Below are 10,169 nucleotides of genomic sequence, written 5' to 3'. Positions count from 1 at the left end.
TGACTGGCCTAACAGGACTTTCCTTCTTGGTTAAACCAGATGCCAAGGGAGAAGGAAGGGGAACCTAGGGGACAGATCTGTTTCTTTACACTCTGCTCCCCAGTCTCTTTCTTGATGGGATTCCAGGATGTAAGAATGCAAAAGACACACATGGAAGCAAGCTAAACAAGAATGTTCTTGATATATGGCTTAAGACTCCGGGGTTGGAGGCCCACTCCAAATTGGTGGCTTGGCTGGAACTTGGCCCACAGAGATGGCTCTGAGTAAATCAATGCATATAGGAAATAGATAAAAGGACAAACCTCCTGACTTTGTATATCTGGCATCCAAATTTTAAGAACATGTTCATATAAATCTGAATGGAAGAGTGAGTCTTAATTTTTAAGACCACGAAGCAGTCAGAGCTTTGACTTGTACTCTCCTAAGGGAAGATTTTGGACTTTCTATTGATATTCCAGTGGAGAGACTAATTCCCACAGTTCCCTTGAGACTCAAGTATATTCATTGGGTAGGCGATCTGACTGGTCATCAGGACTCTGACAAAAGTACTCTCTGAAGAGGAATTGACATAGGTATTGGAACATCCTGCATCTATCCTTTACTTGGAAGTACCTTAAATGGCTGCTATTTTCTTTTAACAGAAGTAGATGATATGTGCTTCAATTATGCAAAGAAAAATGTGGACCAGAATAACTTATCTGATCTTATAAAAGTTGTAAAAGTACCACAGAAGATGCTTCTGATGGATGCTCTTAAAGAAGAATCTGAGATAATATATGACTTTTGCATGTGCAATCTTCTTTTTTTTTTGCCAATCATTTGGAAGTCAAGGGAGTAAACTCTCAAAATCCTCAAAGATCTCCACCTAGTTGGGTAAATACAGGAGGTAACACAGAGATCATGGCAGAAGGAGGTAAAGTAGAGTTTGTTAAAAGGATCATCTACCACAGCTTAAAACTTAAAAAAAGATTGCAGTGGTATAGCTGTGTGCTGGGAAAGAAATGCAGCCTTGCTCCTCTGAAGGAAGAACTTAGAGTACAAGGGGTTCCTAAAGTCACCTACACTGAGTTCTGTCAAGGCTGGACAATGAGATGAGCCTTAGCTTGGAGTTTTTATGATAACATAACAATACCATCACCACCAAGAAAGCAAAGAAAATTAGAGAAACCAAGGAAACCCATCACATTTATAGTGTTGGAGTCTGTGATGAAAAATTTATCCCTCAAAGCATCACCTTTGGGCTCTGAGATAATGGAAGAAGGCATGGTACTTGTGATGACATGGATTGAAAAAATTCTCACTGTTCTAAAGGTCCAGCATAAACAAGTTCCATGTGGAAAGGGGAAAATTAGCCTTTTCTTTACAGCCATAGAAAACTCCTGGATTCATTTAAGGAGAAAGAAAAGAGAACGAGTGAGACAATTGAGAGAAGTTCCTCAATCTCCTGAGGACGTCATCCAAGCCTTGGAACAGAAAAGGTTCACCCCTGAAGAGTCTGGCAGTAGCCAAGGTTTGGCCCAGGGCCCCTGGAAGAGTGTCCTGTGTGGGCCTGCTCTACAGGAAGGCGAGTCAGCCACTGTTAAGGGCCATGGCCCAATCCAGAATTTGCTCTCCTAGGAAAGAAACCCAGAACCCATGGAGGATGAAAGGAGTGAGGAAAAGGGAGACATGGAGGTTTTGGAAAGTTGTAAAGGCTCTAGCAATGGAGCCCAGGATTGAGAGGTTCATCAACTCAGTGTCTGAAAAAGGGGACCCTTTTCAAGGAGTGGCTGGACATTACCTTTTCAAGTGTTTGATGAACATTAAGAAGCAGGTAGATGATGCCTTAGTTGAAAAGCACTGGGTTGAGGGTCAGAACAGGGATTTGATGAACCAGCTTTGTACTTATATACGTAACCAGATTTTCAGGCTTGCTGCCAGTTAACTCTAAACTTCTTGCACAGTTGTAAAAGTTCTATAAAGCAACTTGCTTTAGAGTGGCCTGTGGGGTGGCAAGAGAAATTCTACCATGGGCCTATTGGTAGCATTACATGGAATTACCTTTAAAAACAAAAACAAATTAATTCATTTTTAGACATCCCCCATCCCCCTTTTTAAAGTTATAGGGCATTGCAGTATGGTAGTTCAGGAGGAAGAATTATGATTATCAGCATCAACAAAAAGCCATCAGAAAACTCATAAGGGATTTAAATCTGACTTAAACTGATTACCCTAGCTTTAGACTGCTTCTCTGAGGCCAAAAGGATTATTTTTGGAATCTACTCAGGATCAGAACTGTACAGAGCATCATGCTTTCTCATCCCCCAAATGGAGGCAGTATACTTGGGCAGATAGGCTCTGTACCCTCTTCTAGAATCACCTTCAAGACTGAAGACTTTCTCTGGGTACATATGATTGACTGCCCCTGAGTCAGGCCTAGGAAAATAACTGGCCTGATAGTAGGTGGTAGAAAAGTCAGGGAGAGGAAACTTACAGAAGAGGGGCTGATCTAGGGAGCGCCTGGAAATGTCACATTCCTGACTCATGTCCGTTTGATGTTGCTTATTCCAGAAACAATTAGGTAAGCAAAACTCCCAGATGTGAATGACTGAGACACAACAGAATAAAGCCATACCCCTACCTCCAACTAAAAGTACTGTTTGTAGTAATTTTACTAGTATATGACATTTGAAATGGAGCTTTGTTTTGTTTTTAATATGAGTATATATGTAATACCTTAATCAATAAAGAAATTTAAAAAAAATAAATTAAAAAAAAGAGTAATTCTGAATTGAAAAAAAAAAAAAGAATGGTCTTTGCGATCTCCAGGGATCTCAGACAGACCTTTCTAAGGCAATAAATCTACCAGAGGAAAGGCCCTCATACCCCAAACCATACACTCCTCTGAGACTTTTGGAAACTAGGTATGGAAACTTAATTCAAGCTAGCTTAATAAAAGAAAAAAAAAGGGGGGAGGGGAGAGAAGGAACCATTTGCAAGTGTAGATATAATTGGATCCTGGATATGAAGGCTGCCCTCTGCAGTGCATATGCCTGTTCTACTCTTGCATTCATACACAAGTCCTCAAGCAACCCTGAGCCAACATAGACCTTTGAACTTCTGATCTGAGAGGAAGGAATATTATTTTTTTCCAATAGCTCTGGCAAGGGTCAAGTAAGGGATCTGATTAGTGTGGTTTGGATCAATGACCATCCCTAAATCAATCTTTGTGGCCAGCAAGATGAGTAGCCAGAATTGAGCCAAGTGTCCATTCCTAAGACTAGGGGGATGGTTGAGGGTTGGGCAGAGACGGAGGGCTGGAAATCACCTGAATCAGTTGGACTGAAAGGTATTATGAAAGATTGAGGGAGAGTTGATTCCTTATGGCATTATTGGGAACATAATAAAAGATATGTCTGCTGCATGTATGGGAAGACCTAGATGGGCTATTCATTAAAGGAGATCATAAGTTTCTCAACGCTTGGAGAAATAGTGGGTTCTGAATCAGGTTTGTATAAGTCAAAATGTGAATTGGAGAGTGAAGCTGCAGGTTGAGTTTTAGCACACTCAATTTTAAATAATTTCATTGTACTTTGCTCATTGGTCTAGTCCTGGGTAGGATTGTGAACTCTGTTACCCTTGGGTATTGGGTTTTTATCTCTTATTTATATGGTCCTATTTTCTTTCCCTTTCTACCCACTGTCCACCAAAGAACTTATATTTCTCAAAACATCTGGCCCTGATGTCCCACACCTAAGTAATGACATAAACATTATATCCCTTATTCTTTGCAAATGACCTACCCTATGCTTTAAACTCAAAGGATTTCAAGGAAATTGATGATTAATATAAATTAAAATTAGTATTATTTGTTACCAGACAAGATACTATTATTTTTTACTTTAAATATTTTTTTTATTTTTCAATTACAATTGACATACCATATTATATTAGTTTCAGGTACACAAACCAGTGATTAGACATGACATAACTTACTAAGTGATCTTTCCAATAAATCTCATATTGATTTGGCAATATACACAGTTACTACAAAATTATTGACTATATTCCTTATAACCAGGCGTCCTCAAACTACGGCCCGCGGGCCACATGTGGGTGTTTTTGCCGTTTTGTTTTTTTACTTCAAAATAAGGTATGTGCAGTGTGCATAGGGATTTGTTCATAGTTTTTTTTAAACTATAGTCTGGCCCTCCAACAGTCTGAGGGACAGTGAACTGGCCCCCTGATTAAAAAGTTTGAGGACCCCTGCCCTATACTGTACTTTACATTCCTGTGACTATTCTGTAATTACCAATCTGTATTGCTTACTCCTCCAACTCACCTCCCATCTGGCAACTCTCAAAATGTTCTCTGTATCTATGAGTCTGTATCTGTTCTGCTTGTTTATTTATTTTGTATTTTAGATTTAATTGTGCATAGATATGGATTTATTGCCATTTTACTATTCATATTTTTTATTTTTTTCTTCTTCTTAAAAAAAAGGCCTTTTAACATTTCATGTAATACTGGTTTAGTGGTGATGAATTCCTTTAGCTTTTACTTGTCTTGGAAGCTGTTTATATATTCTTTGATTCAAAATTATAGCTTTGCTAGGTAGGGTAATCTTGGCTGTAGGTCCTTGCTTCTTATCACTTTGAATATTTCTTGCCACTCCCTTCTGGCCTGCAAAGTTTCTGTTGAGAAATCAGCTGACAGTCATATGAGAGCTCCATATAGGTAATTAAATGCTTTTCTCCTGTTGCTTTTAAGATTCTCTTTGTTTTTAACATTTGGCATTTTAATTATGATGTGCCTTGGTGTGGGTCTCTTTGGGTTCATCTTGTTTGGGAGACTCTGCACTTCTTGGACTATATGTCTATTTCCTTCACTAGGTTAAGAATTTTCTGTCATTATTTATTTATTTTTTAAAATATATTTTATTGATTTTTACAGGGAGGAAGGGAGAGGGATAGAGAGCTAGAAACGTTGATGAGAGAGAAACATCGACCAGCTGCCTCCTGCACACCCCCTACTGGGGATGTGCCTGCAACCAAGGTACATGCCCTTGACCGGAATCGAACCTGGGACCTTCCAGTCCGCAGGCCAACGCTCTATCCACTGAGCCAAACCGGTTTCGGCTGTCATTATTTTTTTACATAGGATTTCAATTCCTTTCTCTTTCTTCTCCTACTGGCACCCCATGATGTGAATGTTGGCATGCTTGCAATTGTCCCACAGGCTCCTTATTCCATCCTCAGTTTTTGAATTCTTTCTTTTTCTTTTTGATGTTCTAATTGGTTGATTTATGCTTCCTATCTTTCAAATCTCTGATTTGATCCTCTGCTTCATCTACTCCACTGTTGATGCCCTATAATGTATTCTTCATTTCAGTTATATATTTTTCATTTCTGACTGGTTCTTTGTTTTCTAATTCCACTTTTAAGTATCCTATTTCTTTGTTGAAGTTCTCACTAAGTTCATCTACTCTTCCCCTAAGTTAATTGAACATCCTTATAACCAGTTTTGAACTCTGCATCTAGTAGATTGTTTCTCTCCATTTTGTTTAATTATCTTTCTGAGTTTTGTTCTGTTCTTTCATTTAGGACATGTTTCTTTATCTCCTCATTTTGGCAGCCTTCCTGTGGTTGTTTCTTATATTAGGTAGAGCTGCTACATCTCTGGGGTTTGGTAGAGTGGTCTTATGTAGTAGGTATTCTGTAAAGTCCAGTAGTACAGCCTCCCCAATCACCCAAGCTGATCACTTCATGTATATCCCCCAATCATGTGGGCTGTGTATACCCTCCTATTGTAGTTGATTCTTCATTGTTGTTGGCACATCAATGGGAGGGATTTACCTCCCAGGCCAATTGGCTGCAAGGATTGGCTGTGATCACCCTAGAGGATCAGCTGTGCAGTGGCCCAAACCACAAAACAGGACATACTTCAGTGTGCCACTGGTGCCTGATGAATCTACCCCTTAAATGTGCCACTTGGGGAAGTGCTTGGGTGATGCTTCCACATGGTCTGAAACTGTCCACCTGGTGTGTTGGCTCTGGGGGCTCTTGGAAGGTGCAAGCCAAGTTTAGCCATCACCAGTGTTCTATTTGGGGCCACTGGAATGAGCTATAAAACAACTGCAGATGACTGCTCCTTGTGCTGGTCTTGGTGGTGCCTAGGAGAGGCCAGGGTGTGAACCCAGGCTGGCTGCTGCTTGTGACAGGCCCGGGGCTACTTAGTGAGAGGTATGGGACATGCCAAGGGTAGATACTACTTGTTTGAGAATTTTTAGGAAATTCTAAAGCATGAATTAAGACAGTCTATTCTTATGGAAAAGACACTGGAAACAGCTTTGGTGATCTGCAAGTTGGGTGGGGCGGGGTCTCAGGGAATCACTGGGGTGGAACAAGCAGTGATAGGTTGATAGAGACTCAGACATGGCACTAAAATTCTGACTGGGGCGGGGTGGGGGGAGATGGGGAGGGATGGGCTCAGCAAAGGAACAATGGCCTCTGCTAGCACTTCTGTCTGAAAGAAAGCTGCCCTTCAGGTCTCACCATGATGTCAAACAATTCAGTCCCTTCCCATATGTCCCTGATGCCTTTTTAGCTGCTTCCCCAGTGCTGAAGCTCAGAGTGAGTGAGTCTGAGTAAGTTTTTGCACAAGACTCCAGCAGCTCTCTGTCTCACTCAGCCACAATCCCTGCTGGTTTTGACAGCCAGAAGTTGTGGGTACTTATTTTCCTGGCTGGGAAACCAGGGCTGGAGGGACCTGGTGTGTGACTGGGATCCCTCCCTCCTCAGGGGAAGCTCCACAGCTGAGATATTCCTCCCAATTTTTATTCACCATACATGAGTGTGGAATCAGCCTATTCTGCATCTTAACTCTCTTACCAGTCTCAATGTGGCTTCCTCTTTATATCTGTAATTGTAAGACTTCTGTTCAATTAGATTTCAGGTGGTTCTGAATCATGGTTGTTCTGTAGTTCAGTTGTTACTCTGATGAGGTTTTGGAAAAAGCAAGTACCACATTTACCTATGCTGCCATCCTGACCACCAGACAAGATACTATTGATATTTCAAGTAAAACTATCCCTTTGCCTTGTGAGGAGAGAAGGGACAGGGAGGGGAGGGGAAAATATTAAGAACTGTTTTTTAAGTATTTTATTTTGGTAAGTTAAGGTCCTTAAAAATAGCCACAACAAAATTACTATTTAATATAACCAAAATTTTATAAAAGAAAGGATATTTTAATACAAAAAAATTTGGAAAGGGTTTAGTTTCATATTCAAAGAAAATTCCTTAAATTTTAAAAATTCAACTTTTTGGAAAATTCATTGAAATGTCCTAAATTAGAGATCATTTAATGCTTCATCTCAAAACAGCCCTTGCTAAAGATTAAGGTTTGGGAACCTCGGAGTTTCCCCTAAATAGTTTAATGGTAGGCGTTTTGGAGCTGTGGTTTATCAGTGGGAAAATTTTATGGCTAACACGCCCTCATACTATGGAGATAAAACATGCCTCTATCTATAAAAACATGGCCTTGGTTCTAGGTTATAGAGTCTGATAGAATCTACACAGATAGAATCATTCTTGATAGGGACCTTCAATGACTTAGGAGAATGTCCTTTCTCTGTAGAAAGGGAAACTGAGGCTCAAGAAGTAAAGAGACTTGTCTAGGCCACACTCTGCAAGTGAATCCCATAGCCAAGGCAGAACTTTTACAAACCAAGACTCAGCTGGCACTCAGACAGAATGCAGAGAGAAGGATCAGAACCTGAGATTAACATGTCCCTGAATGGGCCCACATGAAGAGTAGGCAGAGGTGGCCACAGGTGATGGGGAAGATTCTAGACCAGCAGGTGGAGCATTTCAGCAAAAGACAATGATGTCAATGAATGGATCTCAGCATGGCCATCTGGGAGTTTGTATCTGGGATGTGCAGCAGTGAAAAATACCCAGACCATATCTTGAATTTGGAAGTTTCCAGATAGGCCCTATGAAGTCTAAAGAAAACCCTACTCTCAGAAACACTGGATTACAGGATAGGAGTTTGAGTTCCCTGGAGGGAAAGTCAGAATCTTAGTTTCTGGAAATGAGGAGTGAAGGTAGATGGGGCAGTATCCAGACTAATTGGATTGGCTTCAGACAGTTGGGTGGGCAAGCCAATTCTGATATGATGATTAGAATGATAGCAGCAAATGTGGGACTTGGAGAGAAGAAATGTGTAGAATTATTTTGCCCAGTGAAATAGCCATTATTGTGAATATTTTACTGTCACTTGAGCCTCATTGCTGACAAAGAAAAGAGCATATCAAGCACTGTGTCAGAAAAGATATAGTCACATTTATATGAGGAGACATTTGGGTGAGATTGTGAATTTATAAGGTATTTAGAAAGAAAAAAAAAAGGAAATTTTGGTAAAACCATAAGGAAGGACAAAGACTAGCTCTTCAGAGAAGTAGAAATTAGCTGAAAGTGGAGTGTCACAGTTTTGTCAAAGTGCTCACAAAAAAAACTCAACATTAGCATAGGGAGAAGGGCAGCTGCAACTAAACAAACTGCCAACCAGATAGTGTAAATTATAATGGACATTCAACCTGCTTAGCTAGTTAACTGATTTGAAATCTGGTAAAACCATGGAACCTTCACAGTTAAGCCTAAATCCAAAAGAGGTGTCCTGAGCCTTGAAGTAGGAATGATATAACTTTTTGAGAGACTTAAGAGGCTAAAAGAGAAAGTTCAGACTGAGTTCCAAGGAAAACACACACTGATCAGTGGGCATAATCTCCATGAAAATAAAGACTAAAGGGAATGCCTAAAATTCTTCAGTGCTTTCAGATCATAGGAAGCTGCACCTCAGCATTATACCTCAGGATTAGTTCGTATTGCAGAAAAATTTACATATGTCACTTGTAAATTCATTAATTTAGACCTAGGGATAGTGGGGTAGAAAGTGTGGCATTGCCCACTTATTTCTCCTGGAACACCGCAGTCCCCTGGATATGGGAAATCAGCAATCGAAATATTCATAATTAAACTTTCATATCTCCTACAACAACAAAAAAAAACAATACTCAGAGCACAGGCATTACTGGAAATTCATGAAATGAACCCTCTCTTTTTGGTCAGTGTTTACTACAATCCTGATTGTTTCAGAAAGAAAACTTTATGAAAGGAAATCAAGAGCATTTCTCTAACTCCACAAGCACTGCAATAACAGGAAACAAAACTCCTATTTCTGTACTTTGCCAGATAAGAACTGAATAGTAGATTTTTTTTTGAAGGCATGTGGCAAATACAGTTAAAGACATATAAATTACTGTCTATTTCATGGTCTTGGCTGGGTGACTTACATTGTAGCTTCTATTTCTGAAGGGGGAGACACATTTGTCATTACTCCAGAAAATGGTAGAAAATGACAAGTTGGCAAAAGAGAAACTGTTGTTTTAAGAGAATGGCCATTCCAGCCTTGTTCATTTGGTGAAGCCACTCTACCCCAAGAACACTCTAGACAATGGATTAGAAGCAAAGTAAAGACCAATTTACTAAGCATTTGGAAGTAGTTACCAGTGAACAACTAAGATACTGCAGTTCAGATTCTTTCTAACAATAGAATAAATGATAGCACACAGTGACCTTAAATGGGGTCTTCTTTTAAATATGGAAGGAGATGTTCAGGGCATATTTGCTTATATATTTTATAATTCAAGTACAATAGCTAACTATCCTATTACAATATACTAGAGGCCCAGTGCACGAAATTTGTGTATGGAGGGGTGTCCCTCAGCCCGGCCTGCACCTTCTCCAATCCGGGACCGCTGTGTCCTAACCACTTGCCAGATCGCCCCTAACTGCCTCTGCCTGCCAGCCTGATGCCCCTAACGGCTCCCCTGCTGGCCTGATAACCCCCTAACTGCTCCCATGCCAGCCTAATCGCCCCCTAACTGAGCCTCAGGCCACTGGGCAGCCGCCATTCCCGGCTTGCCTGAGCTTGCAGCCACCATCCCCGGCTTTCCTGAGCCTCAGGCCAGCCCTGGGCAGCGGCAGCCACCATCCGTGGCTTGCCTGAGCCTCAGGCAGCCACTGCAGCTTTGTCCAGAAGGATGTCTGGATGGTCGTCTAGAATATGTCTGGTCTAATTAGCATACTACCCTTTTATTAGTATAGATGTCCCCAAACTTTTCTTTAAGT

At 40.6% G+C, this 10,169-nt stretch overlaps 1 pseudogene; it reads left to right on the top strand.

Moving 5' to 3' along the window:
- The first annotated feature begins 253 nt into the window (after positions 1–253).
- LOC103290227 (RNA N6-adenosine-methyltransferase METTL16-like) lies at positions 254–1,924 on the top strand (annotated as a pseudogene).
- The last annotated feature ends 8,245 nt before the right edge of the window (positions 1,925–10,169 follow it).

Source organism: Eptesicus fuscus, chromosome 9 (assembly GCF_027574615.1).
Source record: "Eptesicus fuscus isolate TK198812 chromosome 9, DD_ASM_mEF_20220401, whole genome shotgun sequence".
Taxonomy (NCBI): domain Eukaryota; kingdom Metazoa; phylum Chordata; class Mammalia; order Chiroptera; family Vespertilionidae; genus Eptesicus; species Eptesicus fuscus.
Note: the sequence above shows the minus strand (reverse complement) of the source record. Positions and strands in the feature narration are given on the sequence as shown.